This window comes from Thunnus albacares, chromosome 12 (genome assembly GCF_914725855.1).
Source record: "Thunnus albacares chromosome 12, fThuAlb1.1, whole genome shotgun sequence".
Classification (NCBI taxonomy): Eukaryota; Metazoa; Chordata; class Actinopteri; order Scombriformes; family Scombridae; genus Thunnus; species Thunnus albacares.
Genome location: NC_058117.1, coordinates 7,205,282 through 7,220,708, shown reverse-complemented (window position 1 = coordinate 7,220,708; position 15,427 = coordinate 7,205,282). Strand labels below are relative to the sequence as shown.

The 15,427-nt window shown below is 40.6% G+C and overlaps 1 protein-coding gene across 1 annotated transcript in view; it reads left to right on the top strand.

Moving 5' to 3' along the window:
• The first annotated feature begins 6,930 nt into the window (after nucleotides 1-6,930).
• LOC122993879 overlaps nucleotides 6,931-15,427 on the top strand; it is a 158,516-nt gene continuing 150,019 nt past the window's right edge. Inside the window, exon 1 of the mRNA XM_044368322.1 lies at nucleotides 6,931-7,579. The gene's annotated coding sequence lies outside the window, so the exon portion shown is untranslated. The remainder of the gene's footprint in view (nucleotides 7,580-15,427) is intronic.

The window sequence follows — 15,427 nt, the reverse complement described above, 5'->3', positions numbered from 1 at the left end:
TCCCCCCCGTGCCTCTCCAAGGCCTTTCTCTCCAGCCTGCTCATGCAGCAGCACTCAGCGGTGACAGCAGCCTCAGTTCTTTTTCTGTGGGCACAATGACAGCATGGCACCTGCTGCTCAGCCCCATGACCTCTTGATATTATCATATAGGCCACAGGGAGATTTGCGAACTGATGTATGCTTTATTTAACTAGGACCCTTCAGGTGTAAAGATTGTAGATGCAAGAGGATAGAGCAAACAGTTGTCGGGTACCTGTTGGGGGGGAGTGTATGTGTTTAGAAAGGCATGTGTGGTTAACTGTGGGAGTATTTAATTTAAAGGTGGAAGTGAATTTTTATTTAATCTGTTTTCAGTTTCTCATACTTTACTGGCCTATTTCAGATCTCAGGTGCAGGAGTTCCCATTTGATCTTGGCACTACCCAGCAAGTGCCAGCAATGCACTACCTGAACTAGCTTCTATTATTCATCCCTAATGGTGCATTTTTCACACGATCAGAATTACCTGCACTGCAGCTGACTCTGGTTTGCCTCCACTCCAACTTCTTCTGGCTGCTACCACTGCATTTTGCTGAAATGCAAATAGGGCAGGCTCAATCTAATGCTGTGTCACATTTCTTCCCCCCACCATCACCATTGACACTTCCCCATCTGGTTGTACAATACAGTTGAAATACAGTGTCATCCAGTACAGAACTTAATGTTGTTAGGGGACTTTTTAGACCCCCTCCTCTCCTTTGACAAATATATAGTCTTTCACAACCAAGCCATATGACCTTGCACTTTGAGAGAGAAAATGAAGAGTAGAAGTTGGTAGTGCCGCAGGATGTGATCTGGCATTTAAATGGTCAATTTACCAAAGTCTAAAGGTTATGCTATGTGAGGCTGTCCTTAGACACAGGGTTTTTTTTTTAATCTAAATGCGCACTTTCTAATATGCCCACAGTGACAATGCTAACATGCTGATGTTTAGCAGTTCATGTTAACCATGTTCACCATGCCAATCTAGTGTGTTGGCATGAATTTTGCAGGTATTTGGTCATAAACCAAAGAATTTTGACAAAATTTTGATGTGATGACACCGCTAGATAAAAGTGAGGGGGTCACCATGGTCATTGCAGTTCATCCTGGGGGGAATATGTCTGCACCAAATTTCATGGCAATCCATCCACTCGCTGTAGAAACATTTCACGGAGAGCCACAAATGTCGACATCATGGTGGCACTAGAAGGGAAAGTAAGGGGATCACTAATGTCAACAGGGTTCATCCTCCTGGAACCATAGGTATCTGCACCAAATTTCATGACAATCCATCCAATAGTCTCTGAGATCGAATCGAATCCATCCAACAGTTTTTGACACATATCAGTCTGAACAAAAGTAGTGAACAGACTGACCAACTGACTGACATTGACATCCCTCGGGCCATGCAGCTAGCGTGGTTAAATAACCTCTTTATCATTTACCCTATTGTTATGTAGAGCAATGCAGATACGATGTCTGTGAAGATTCTCAGTTATCCAGGTCATGGTTATCCAAGAAGGTTTGAATTGAGGGCAACTGGACTTGGTTGTAGACTTGGTTGTACCACATTGCCAAACATATATCTACCATCCTAGCCCCCTTGGTTGGTAACGCTCCTCACCATATTAAAAACTCCATGGACTTTGTGAACAAGGTTCAAGGATTGAAACTGGACCTAGATGAAACCGTGATGTCCTTTGATGACCTCATTGTTTACATGTATCTCACTATGGAGGCAATGGAAACCATAAGGAAATGACTGCTACAGGACAACACCCTTAACAATAAAACCAACCTCTGCTCAGGCCAGATTTGCACCACCTATTTCCAGTACAACAGGTACGGGGGTTACAGACAAAAGCATGGCTATGTAGATGACACATGGGTCAAAATTAACACATTAACTCAATGGACAATAACATCAAGATCACACAAGAGGATGTCAGGAACAACAGATTGGCCTTTTTGGACTGTGCTGTACACTTTGAAGGGGACTCCAAATTGGAATATATAGGAACCCCCCCCCCCCCCCCCCACACACAGACTAATACCTATTCTTTGACTCTCACCACCCATTGGAGCATAAGCTAGGAGTTATTAGGACCCTGCACCACCAAGCTGGTAATGTACCAACAAGTGCCCAGGCCCAAGAGAAGGAGCATAAACACCTGAAGGATGCACTTAAAGCTTGCGGCTACCCTAATTGGACCTTTTTTTAAAACAGCCACAAGATCCAGGGGGAACAGCAACACTGTGGGTGGTGAAGAAAAGAAGAATAAACACAACAACATTGTCATGCCATACATGCCTGGTGTATCTGAGAAACTCAGGGTGATTTTCAACAAACACCACATCCCTGTTTTGTTCAAACCCAGCAACACACTAAGACATTAACTGGTCCACCTGAAAGACCACACACCCAAACACAAGAAAAGCAATGTAGTGTATGCAGTCCAATGCAGTGAGGAATGCACAGACTTGTATATTGGGGAAACTAAACAACCATTGAACAAACGCATGGCTGAACACAGGAGGGCCAACTCTGCAGGTCAAGACTCAGCAGTTTACCCACACCTGAAAGATAAGGAACACTCTTTCAAGGATACCAACGTACATATTTTGGATAGGGAGGACAGATGGTTTAAAAGAGGAGTGACGGAGGCCATCTACGTCCAAGTAGAGAAACCATCCCTCAACAGAGGAGGAGGTCTATGACACCAGTTATCCCTCACCTACAATGCTGTCCTTTCATCCCTTCCCAAGAGACTTAACAACCACTCACATTTGGCCTCATGTGACAACTCCAACGACTGTCATTTACACTTGGCCTCAGGTGACTCTAACGACACTAGCGACTCTAATGACTGCCATTACAACAGCCAGGAGCACTAACGAACCAAGTGGTATCAATGGCCCTGATAACGACCCCACAAGGGTGAAATACCTGGGGCTCCCCACCACTCAGTTAGAACTGAAGAAGCCCCTTGGATGAGTGGTAAAACATCTTCAAGTATTTATAACCAAGTCCAGTTGCCCTTGATTGAACCCTCCTTGGACAATGCAGATAAATCTGACATTGTGGAAAATATACTTATTTGCTTTCTTGCAGTGTGTAAGCTGAGAAGATTGATACCACTCTCTTGTCTTTATGGTAAATATGTAGCTGGAGCCATCAGTCAATTAACTTAACCTGATGTAAAGACTGGAAACAGCTAGCCTGGTTCTGTCCAATGATTAAAAAAAATCATTATATCTTGATTGTTTAATACGCACAAAAATCGAAGTGCAACAACAATTTCTTGAGTCTTTGAGATTGCCAGGCAACCAGCAGGAACTCCAGGAAGTCACTGTGTACAGCCAAGAAATAGTCAAGCACATAACCCTGTAAAGTCACAAATTGTTGGTTTTACACTTTTTTGAATGGATTAAACAAATGAGATTCAAAGATTAATGAGGTTTATAGGTACTAGTGAGCTGATTTTTTAAAAACCTGTTTCTAGTCTTTATGCTAAATTAAGCTACCGTCTGATGGCTGTAACTTTATATTGCGAGTTGGATGGTTAACCACACCTGTCATCACAGAGCTTGTCACATCCCATTTTTACGAATATTTTGACCTGGCAAAGATCTGAGTAGGATGTTGTCCTAACTGATTAAATTTTGTGGCTTGGATTATGTGTGCAGGCGTTACTACTTTTTTCACCGCAGCTTTATATTTACCATACCGATATGAAGAATTTTTCCATTAAAGTTCTAAAAAGCTAGGAGTTGAGGAGTTGAGATCATTGGTAACTCATACTATGAATTTTAAAGTGAGAGAGATAATTTCAGATCAAATATTTGTTTTTTTCCTCCACATTCGAACAGTTGTATGAATTTTGATTGAAAAGTGACAGCCCTAATGTATATACAGTAGTAGTACAAGGAGGAGTACTGAAATTTTTGCTGTCTCCCCAATTAAAGAGCTAAATAAAAAAATATTGTGCTTCCCCTGTTACGCCGGATAATCCAGACACTGTGAATTTCCATGGGAACATCTACTGAAGAAAATGTCTCAGTGAAACTACCAAATGTACAAATGGCAATGTGGTCTGAGAGTTCAGTTCAGTAGGTGAACCGTCCAAAGAGTCAGCTATTTTCAAATACCAAAATTTCTCCAGTGCACTTGATGTTCAACAAAGCAAATCCCCAGAATGCACTGTAAAAAACAGTGAGCATTGCTTGGAACTGACATCACTGCATATCCCCTTGTCTGCACTTCCTATAGATCTTTTTTAAAATTTAATGCCAAGAGTACAACAATGCAGAGCTGACACAGTGAAAAAAATAATTGTCACACTATCTTGTTACAACAGGAAAGCTTTCTCTTTATAAGTAGAGGGATTTCCCATGAAATCAAGACGATTATTGCAAGACTTTATCCACAGTTATAAAGAGAATGAACACTACACTGCTGGTTGAAAGTTAGGGAGATGAACAAATAATGAGAGAACAGGCTATCCCACGAGTAATAATGCAACATCTTTGATTAGCCAAAGTAGCTCTATTGAATAGAAAAATCTCTCTGCAACAAAGCTGCGGATAAGACACAATCCCATGTACTGTCCTCTTACTAATGACAGACTTGTTGCCTAACAAGAACAACATTTCATAGTGTGTTTTTAAGCCCTATAATAAAGACTTGATCACTTAATTCAATGCTCACTCATTCATTTCTGTAGTATAACAACTTTTAATATTTTGATGGCAGTTCAAGGGTGTTGCTTAAGGAAGACACAGCTGTATCTTATAAAATAATGATGCTACTAATGAGTAAGTCTGATTTAGGTGAGCCAGTATGGCAAGCACTTAGATTATACTGAAAAAAATGCAATCAAATATACCTATGATTAATTTTATTAGCTGCAGCTGTGGTTTCCACAGTATGACACCTCTATGAAAAGGCCTCCCTCAGAAGCAAATGTAAACACTGTTACACATTCATATGCTGTACAGTGTAGTCTCTATTTTTATGTCTTTTCTTTTTTTTTTTTTTTTTACTCAAGACCATGATCACATGGTATGGAGCACAAACAGAACACACAATAATAACAAAACAATAGCACAGAGCATGGCTTAAGTACAACAAATGTTACATAAACAATGGAAGTACATTTTTCAAAAAGGCACCTAATTTACAAATAACTTGGCTTAACTGATTGTAATAACAAAATTAATTTAAACAAAGATGGGTGGTTTAAAGGTCCAGTGTGTAGGATTTAGTGGCATCTAGTGGTGAAATTGCAGATTGCAACCAACTGAATCCTCCCTCCCCTTTAAAGCATGCAGGAGAACCTACAGTGGCCCTCTCTAGAGCCAGTGTTTGGTTTGTCCATTCTGGGCTACTGTAGAAACATGGCAGTGCAACATGGTGGCCTCTGTGGAAGAGGACCCGCTCCCTATGTAGATATAAAGGGCTAATTCTAAGGTGATAAAAACACAATGATTCTTATTTTCAGGTGATTATACACTAATTAAAACATACTTTTGAATATTATATTCCATTTCTTCTTCTACACACTGCACCTTTAAGAAATATGACTTGTAGTTTTTCCAATATATCTATTTTTTTGAAACCTCCAAACTTCACATGCATACAACATAACTGGTGTAACTGTGTTTACATTTTATTCTTCATAAGTCAGGGAAAATAGTTAATGTGTAAGTCACAAGTAATGTCCTTTTTGCTAGTAGAGTTATTGTAGCTCTATATCACGTAGCTCCTCTCCTAGGGTGCCAATCTCAGCGAAGGTGACTTTGAAATGAAGCCCACTACATCTTTATACCATACAGTGATATGTCCTAAAGCAGGGGTGGCCAGCCATATGCCATAGAGAGCATACAGTCTGCAGGTTTTCATTCCAACGGATCACTTCAGCAGGTGTCTTCACTGATGAGTTCTTCCCTTCTACCTGAAGGAGTGCTAATTAGTGGGTCCTTGATCAGAACGGAAACTTGCATACAGATGGCCCTCTATGGCACATGGTTAACAACCCTACTGTTAGTATACAAGAAATTGAAATGATGTACACCAACAGAAGTCCGTCAAAATGTGACTTCAGAAATGTATTGCCAACTGAACTCAACAAAGAGGAGGCAATTTTTTCCTCCCAAAGTTTTAATAATATATTGTTTGTTTACTGAGATTCTCCTGGAGCTGTCTTGACACCATCTGCAATTTGTTTAAATTATTTCCAGCTGTGAGCAGCTCCTCCATTTCCTTTGTGCAATTTATTGTGGGGTGATAGTGTCCATCAACAGCACACTCAAAAATGAAGCAAATTTAATATGCATACTGATAAATTTCCGTATAAATAATTTCAGTTTTTCAGTGTGAAAGCAGTACAAACTCAAAACTGTGTTAGAATTAGTATTTATTATGGAATTGGGATACAACTCACGACTCAAAATGTCATTCAAGAAAAAATCCACCACAAAACTAACTGCTGTATTACGTTAATTTGAACATGTGTTCCAGTGTCATGTTCTTGTGCAGCACAAAATTTGCAGGGAGGTGGTGGATGGATGATGGACATGCAAAGTAGAAGAAGCTGTTTTTCCATCCAAATGGAGAACAAATTTTAATTGAATTTCCAGAAGATGGGCTAAATTCGAATTAATGCGCATTTCCATGCACCTCCATTATGCGAATTTTGAAATAAAACAGCTGGTTGCTCTAATTTTCCAGTCAGGGGCAACAAGATGATGTAATTAATAGAGAGGCAGTCAAACCTCAAACGGTGAAAAACAATTTAGAAAACATGATGGAAATATGGCATTTATGATTGTTTCATGTATTAATTTGAGGAGTATTACAGTCTCTTAATCGCTCCACACAGATCCGATGTTTTTGCTTTCTGCTATTTTTTAAATTTTTTCTTCAGGGGAGCAGAAGCTCCATTTGATATCTGTTTCTCGTATGTCATGATTTATTTGCTCATTGCATTTTGTCGCATTTGGTTTCATCGATACACCAAATTTTCCACTTCAACCAAGTGTAAAAACGTTTTTGTGATATTTTGGGATTTCTTCAAATTTCTAGCATTTCCATACAGGTTTTTATATGTGCAGATTGAAAATGTGAACAAAACAGGTGGATGGAAATGCATGTTATTGACACCAGAAACTGAGGTTCACATCCTGTGTCCTATGTGTGGTTACCTTAGGGCTACAAAGGCACATTGGATAAGGGCAGGTGAGATTGTGGTTTTGGTAAAATATTGAAATGAATGAATGAATAAATGAAATAATATCTATGAATGTTTTTCTAATTCGTATGGAATGAACATTCTGCTTTTTAAATGTTAATTTAAAACATTTCCGTATTATGTTGATAAAAAACCTAATCCAATGGCATTACCTTTCTCTCAAATCATGGGAAAGCACAGGTGTAACTAATATAATTAATCGCTCTGGCCTATTCAAGTATGCCAGTATGCCATGCGAGAGAGCCAACATGCACAACAGTAGAGTGCTGGAACTGGAACACCCAATGATACGCAGTCGTCGATTATGTTGTAAGTCATGCCCATGTGTGATGATTCACAATGTCTACTGATAGAAGAGTCTGCAAGCCTTTTTTTTCAGAGCAGGTATTTTGACATGTCACAGCAGGGAAAGCACAGGTGTAATGTGTAACATTAATAATAACTGAATTGCATTCTGGTGTGCCAGTTCCAGGGCCATCCAGTGACTCCCTGCCAGTGGCATACTGGGACACCAGTGGAACAGAGCCATCATTAATGTGATAGGTCCCACCTGGGCTTCTCATGCCAAGACGAGTCAAAATGTTTGCTCAGAAAAAAAGGCCTGTTTGCAGTGTCCTTTGATTTCTGGGTTTATTTAGTTGTTCTGGTGTATTTTTCTTGTTTTGCGGCTAAGTGGCCAAACCCACAAAATATAGCAATAACATTTCCAGCCAGTATGTTCTGTCTCAACTCACCATTTTACACTGACATAACTATTATAAAGGTAGAAACCCATCATATAAGATGCAGAGATACCAATTACTCCACCCACAGTGGCCTCAATAGACTAGACTTAACCACAGCAAAGATGTTGAGCAATGTTGTGGTTTGAGTACGGGGCATGTCTCTGATGCTCCTTGAAAGAAAGAACTCTTGCTCTGGCAACACTAAATTACAAAATATCACTTTACATTGCTTGTTATTAATATAAAAATGTATCTAAGAATATTTAATTATGGCTTTTTCTTTTAGACACCACTGTTGTCTTTGCCAGATGTTAAAATTCTTGCTGTGTCTGCTCTGTTTCATCCACATCCTGTCTTTTTCTGCCAAGCCAGCTCTGCTGTTTTCTTCCCTTTTTTCTCTTGTTAAAACATATCAGAGTAAGCCTAGTCTTTGCTTTGCTTTTGCCTGTAATCCCTATAGTGCTTGTTACTACAATACCCTTCATCTAACTATTCAGTAGCGGGGTTTCTTATTGCTTTGGGAGGGTCTTCCAGTACCGATGCTTGTTGTGGATATTTACTACTGTGTCTCTCTGTTGCGGTGCATTGTTGTTCCTCAACACAACCTTGTAAAACTGTTCAGGTGTATTTATACAGTGTCTCCTACACAGTAAGCTGTGCCGCCGCTGTCCCAGAACATAAAACATTAAAGTGTTTTTCTCACCTCTGAGCGTGGCAACACTTCTTTTTGTATACTTTTTCGTTTCATAAATATATATTTTTTCAGGACTGTACCCCTTATCCTCTGTCAAAATAGATATAAACCCTTTTATTCTCTCATTCTTTATCTTAACCTTTTGCTTGTTATTGTATCCTGTCTTATTCCCATAAATAAATGTAAGCTTTCTGTTGAACTAAGAAGAAAAAAATAGAAAGCAAAAAACAGCCTTGAGATCTTAACTAACTCTACTTCTCATTGTCTGTCCCTCCTCTCAATCTGCAAATATCACAATGATTTGCAGCCTTAAATTAAATTTGTTTGTTTGCTTGTTTTCCCTTCTCACCTGATTCTTGGTAATCTCTCCTCTCCGCCTGTGATGTGGCGGGTCTGCTTTGGCGTAGGCTTTCATCTCGCCTAATTGGTTCTGATGGCCTCTGCAGGGAATTTCAGGAGCGAGATGCCGCGGTGCTCGCCAGGCACAGGCGACGAGGGGTTAAAAACTCACTGTGTGGGATTAATGAAGGGTTAAAGCAGCAGATGAGAGGAGAGGGCAGGCGATCTGACCGGCGTGCATAACCCAACTGCTCCTCTTCCTCTTTCCTCTGCTGTCTGCTGCCAAGACCCCAGGCACGAGATAGAACAATGGAGAGGAGTTGGTGGCAACTGTGAGCTACACTGTAGAGCATTATGATGCTTGTTAACATGTGGGATGCATTTTGCTCACTTGTTTTTGCCTGTGGTAGTCTTTCTAATTTGTTTACGTGTGGTGGATGGTGTGTGAGTATGTGCATGTGCAGGGTAGCATCTGTGCATGCTGCGTGCGTGCAAGTGGACGGCATCAAGGCCGCCGTTCCCTATTTTCCGTGTGGTTTCATCTTGTCCATCGGGGGATGCGGGTTTCTGATGGTCTTCCACTTGAATACAGTTGACCTGGTGCCCGTAGCGGCCCCTGTGACCTCCTTGTTTCTCTCCCTCTCTCCTTCCCTCCCTCCATTCTCAGCATTGTCTCGCCACACCTGAGGTCTCCGAGCACAGGCTGCTTCTGCCAGGTGTGTCCCTAATACCAACTGAGACACACAAGCACATATAAATACACACAGAACTAGTGTGTGTCTACCATCCACGCCTGTCCACAGATGTTAAAAGTGGATGATTCTCATCCTGTGTATGTACTTTGCTTTCTGTCCTTTACTGAATATTTGAACTAGCTGAACATCTGAGGAAAAAGTCCCATCACTGCACTCTCTATTCCCACTCGTCTCTTTCAAAAGACTGCGATCACATTTTGTGACATAGCTCTTCTGTCTCTAAACCAAATATCACTGTCTCCACATCTGATATGCATAGGCTTTGTGCAAGTTGAGGTGTATGTGGGTTTTTTGAAAATGTCAAAATTCAGTTTGTTTTTCATTTCCATGCTGTTTCTGTGCTTGTGCATAGATATTCGTATCAGGGTAACGCAGCAGGGGCTTGCATAGCAAAATATCAGTCTGTCTGTCAGTCTGTCAGTCTGTCAGTTTTCCCATCTGTGCATCTGTGTGATTGTCCAGCATGCCTGTCAGACTGTCTGCTTTGCCATTTTTTCCCCCCCTCCCTGTTATTCTCCTAGTTGACTCTTGCCACATGTGTGAAGCAATCACTCCCCTCCTCAGGCTTATGGCGTTTATCTCCCTCTGTGCCTGAATTTGCCACATGGCTCGTGTGTTTGTGCTTACATGTGTTTGTGTCTATCCATCCACATGTGGGCTTAGTAAATGTGTGTCTGCATGTTTGTGTGTCAATCTCTGTTTGTATAGGAGTGCTGCGTGCTTGCCCACCTGTCAGTCAAATGTCTCTTGGCATGCCATTAGCTATCTGTAAAGGCAAGGTCATGGTGACTGAGACACACAGAAGCAGGTAGAGCTACCACTGAGCCTTCAGGGCAGCACTACAGTGCTCTTCATTCCTTTCTCGAGTGGAGGAAACATTAAAGAAATATTTTGGTTTATTACAACTTGGGACCAGTTTATATTATAACTAATAGCCAATAGAAATCAACTAGTTTCTTTTTGTTATGGTAACACTATTCACCAAGTTAATTGCTGACATTCCAAAAAATAGTTAGACTGGCAAGAAATAAGCAGTCAGACAATCATACAGATGATCATCCAGTCATCGTTCTTAGTAAAACATTTAACTAGGAAAACTAAGAAGGGTTAATTATGTCTTCCAAGAACAAAAACAAATGATTTGAAAGGTACTGTACTATACAGAGCATCCTCAGACTGGAACTGTTTACCAACCAACATCAAATACATTTCTAATCCATAAAGATTCAAACTGCAAGTCAAATATATATAAATTCATACGGTGTAATATAAACATCTAACATCTATTTAAACTGACTGCAATTAATTATTTTAATTTTATATTCCACTTGCAACTTTAGTTTTTCAATTACTTATTCAATTAGTTATTGTGTAGATCTTGTCCTGAATATATTTGTGTGTACGAACGGACCCCAGGGGTCTGTTTCACAAAGCAGGTTCAACAAACTCTGAGTCTAATCCTGAACTCTGAGTTGATCTACTCTGAGATACGAAACTCTGAGTTTCCGGTTCCAGAACAGCTGGTTTGAGTCAGTTTAATCAACTCGGAGTAGTTTCACTTGGAGTTAGGCGCGTGCACCACAACTATAAAAAGCCAGCATCAATGGAGCCCCGATTCAACGAGTCACCATGGCAACGGGGAAGAGGGGGGCTGCGTTTTTCGCCCCACTAGAACTAGACATCTTAATGCGATAATACGGCGAGTTTGAACATGTTTTCAAAAAGAAGTGCAACACCGCTGCAGCTGCAAAAGAGAGGGAGACGGCGTGGGAGAACATTGCTGCTCGGGTCAATGCGTAAGTTTAAATGTAGTCCTTTACAATCACAATAATATTACAGAGGAAAACTGCTTGATTGGTCGCCTATTAATTTATTTTATTTAGGTCCAATCCCGCGAGGGAGAAGCGCACTTGGCAGCAGTTTAGGATAAAATATAAAAACATTGTTCAAACAGGTGAGACCTCGGCATAATCTCATGGGGGTAGCTCACTTTGATCATTTTTTACATTGTAAAGTAAATATTAAGTGGCTGTTTGACTGTGCAGTTGTTTTATCCCCAACATAATGCTGGTTTCACACACATAAATGTCTTCTCATCTACATCATGTTCTGTTAAATAATTAATCCTATTTAAACTAACACAGACTTCTACTCAGCCAACAGAAAGAAGGCAGATGTCCGTAAAACGGGTGGTGGTCCAGCACCGCCACCTCTAACGGAGGCAGAGGAGCTGGCCCTAAGCCAGAATTTAGGAAGGCCAGTGGCTGGCTCCGACACTGTACAAAAAACTTCCGTTTGCAAAGAAACGCAGCGCAACACACAATATCTGCTTGGATGTGAGAGCATGACTACGATTGGTAATGTTGTGTATGTAGATGATGGACTGTGACGTGAAACGGTACCGCTCAAAAAGATAATTGTCTGGAAATGCTAGAACATCTATGCGCGGTCTGATAACCATCTCTCAACGAATATTTAATTCTCTGCGCAGTGATGCTGCACCTTCATCCACGGGATCGTTATCAAAAGGACATGCCATGTTAGTGAAAAAGTCGCCACCTACTGTGCCTAATGGACTTCTAATATACTGACTCTGATTTTTTTAATGATTTTTTTAAATGACAGACGGCAGAACTAGGCTACGCCAAAACTCGCCTGCTGACTGAATGAATGAAGAAATCAAATGGAGTGTGTGGCTCTGAAAGAGGGCGGAGACTGAGAGAAACTCGAGGTTCATTGAGAAAAACCTGGTCCCGACCAGGTTAGATTCATAGAGTCTGTTGCTACGGTAACTGACCGAGAGCTTAAGTTACCCCTCTCTGTGAAACAGGCTAGAGTTATCCCTCTTTCTCTGGTTTGAGTTACCTCCCTTTTTGAAACGGAAAACTCAGAGTTTCCCTCATTTCAGGGTTAACAGACCCTGAGTTTTCACTAAACCTGCTTTGTGAAACGGACCCCAGGAAGACTAGAAACCACGTCAGCGGAGGATAACAATAAACAGGTTTTAAACCTGCGTTCATTGATTTGGCCACTTGGGGGCAGTGGAAACAAGCTGTAAATACAACACTTACATATTATGACATTAAAGTAATCTGGCAAACGTGTTAGCAAAAAGCATGGCATATTTACATATCTAGCAGTTAAGCAACATTAGCATTCAGTCATGTTTCTGGCCACCTGATGTCCAGTATTCACTCTCCTTTTAGCTCTATTTTGTTCTCCACCATCTCAAGACTCAGGGAAATGTCTGACTCTTTATCTGACCCTTTTTAAAAAAAATCTTTAACCGCTTGGTATTACTGTATGTTCACCAGCTGGTCACTAACTTTGTCCGTGTGCCGTTTGGTGCTGGCATGTAGCATAGAGTTGGTTTATAGAGCTTTTTAACTGAAAACAGCTGTCTGCTTCTGCTAGAAACCATGCAGATGAGAGCGGTGAGAGTGAATCAAAACAGCAAAGCTGTAGACAGTTAAACCAAAACAATTAGCTTAAAGATGCTGAAATCCTCTATAGAGCTGAAAGGAACTGCAGAGTTGTGATAATTCTTTGTGGATTCATCACTACGAGCAACCCCTTTCATGCGTGTTTATTAGTTGTTCAACTTTAAACAACCACTTTAAACAGACTCCCTGGATAGCCTAGCCCCAGTTTGTGCCTCTCATGTATTATCATTACATTGGCATCACAGAGTAAGCATCAGTTTTTCTGAAAATAAATACCTGCAATTTTTGAAAAACCTAGAAGGTCATTTAACAACACATATTGCAGTTGGTGAGGTAATTCTGAAGGCATTTCCAGGGTCCTGAAAGACTAACCTGTTTCCCATGTTGCAACTGTATTTCCTATCCAGGTAGGTGGAAATGACATATCTTCAAAATGAAAATATAAATGTAATAGAGAATGACATCAGTGCAGACAAATACAACTAATAGACATTTTAAATTGTTTTCATGTTCACATATATGCCATATATCATTTCCAAGTATCAATTTTGTTTGTATTAGGGGAAAGAGTCACAGCTCAGGAAACAGGTTAAACAGAATAGTTTCTCGTCCAGATGGCTAGAGACTTTGATTATTGTTGTTAAATGGCCTTCTGGTTTTATTTTTCAGAAAATTGGACACTTAAGCTTTGTTATCAAACTGTAACACATGAGAGGCACAAACTGGTGTGAGGTTAGCCAAACTTTGTTGGAAGAGAAAACAAAGGCAAACAGTAAAATTATTACCCAAACCATTGTGAACCTCCATCACAGTTTACAGACTGATTTCATGGTCCAACTAAGCTAGAGGCACACAGTTTTCCTGTGCAATAAGGGATTATTACCAAACTTTTGTGTGCTCTCACTATCTGTATTACCTCTAGATAACATAGTTTAGAAAATTTGGCTTAACTGTTGGCTTGTTTGAAACCTTTATGATTTTCTGACTGCTCATATATCTTGCCTCGGCTGACTTTTTATTTCATGATGTTCCCTTGTTATCAAATCTCAGCTTGTTAAATAGAACGTTATCATAATGGCCAAAACTTTGAAGATATAACCCAAGTTGCAATAAACCGTAGTTTTCCTTGACGCTTTTGGCAAGCAGATAAAGCAGGATAATCAATGCTGAGACAAAAACAAATATTACATGTACACTTCACTCTCAAGTGAAAACACATTTTAGTCTGTAATCAGACAAACACCCCCCAAATGCATAAATACACTAACAGATGGTGGATGTGCTGCATAGACACACAGACAAATTTGGCTACCTAAGCAGATGTGTACACAAATGCAAACACACACACACACACACACAGAAGGAAACACATGAGTTTTCAAGAAGAACCATTGTCAGAAATGGCTTCAAAATGTGGGCATACACACACAGAAACTGGCAACCAAACAGATGCGCGCAAACACACACAATCCGTGTAAGAGGGGAGCGAGTCACCCCAGTGAACGCACAGCGTCGGAGGGAACTGAGGGTCCTGTGCATACAGAACTTGGATCTCTACCACATGAAGCACAGAGCAGTGGGGGAGAGAGGGAGACGGAGGTGGAGAGTGAGGGAAGGAGAGGGGGAGCAGATGGGTCAGCCATCTGGTGGATGGAGGAAAAGCGAGGGAGATGAAAAGAAGAGGGAGGGTGCGCTGAAGAGAGAGAGAGTTGGAGGGATATATGTGTGTGTGTGTGTGTGTGGGGTTTCATGGGAAATATCCGTGTGTGTGTGTGTGTGTGGATGGAGTAGGAGTGAGAGATGCGTTTGCGTGGGACTGTTTATGTGTGCAACGGGGTTGGTCAGCCGAGAATCAGGTGCCAGCGGACAGTGCAGTTGAATTACTCTGGCATGCTGTTGAATGCACTTATGTCATATTCACAAACACACAAACACACACACATACATACAGACATACATATACATACACACCTACACACGGGTGGTAAGTCCAAGCCTAAAGACACAGCATAAGATTTTCAAATATGATCACTCACTACTGACAGTATATCTTATTTAAAAATGTAATCATTTTCTCCTTATTTATAACTCATTTAAAATATGTTGGTTGTCATTTGATGGCAGAAGCAATTTGTTACTTAGCAATTAGTAATAATTACTTGTTACATTACTTTCCAACATTGCCTTCCAACAATTCCAGC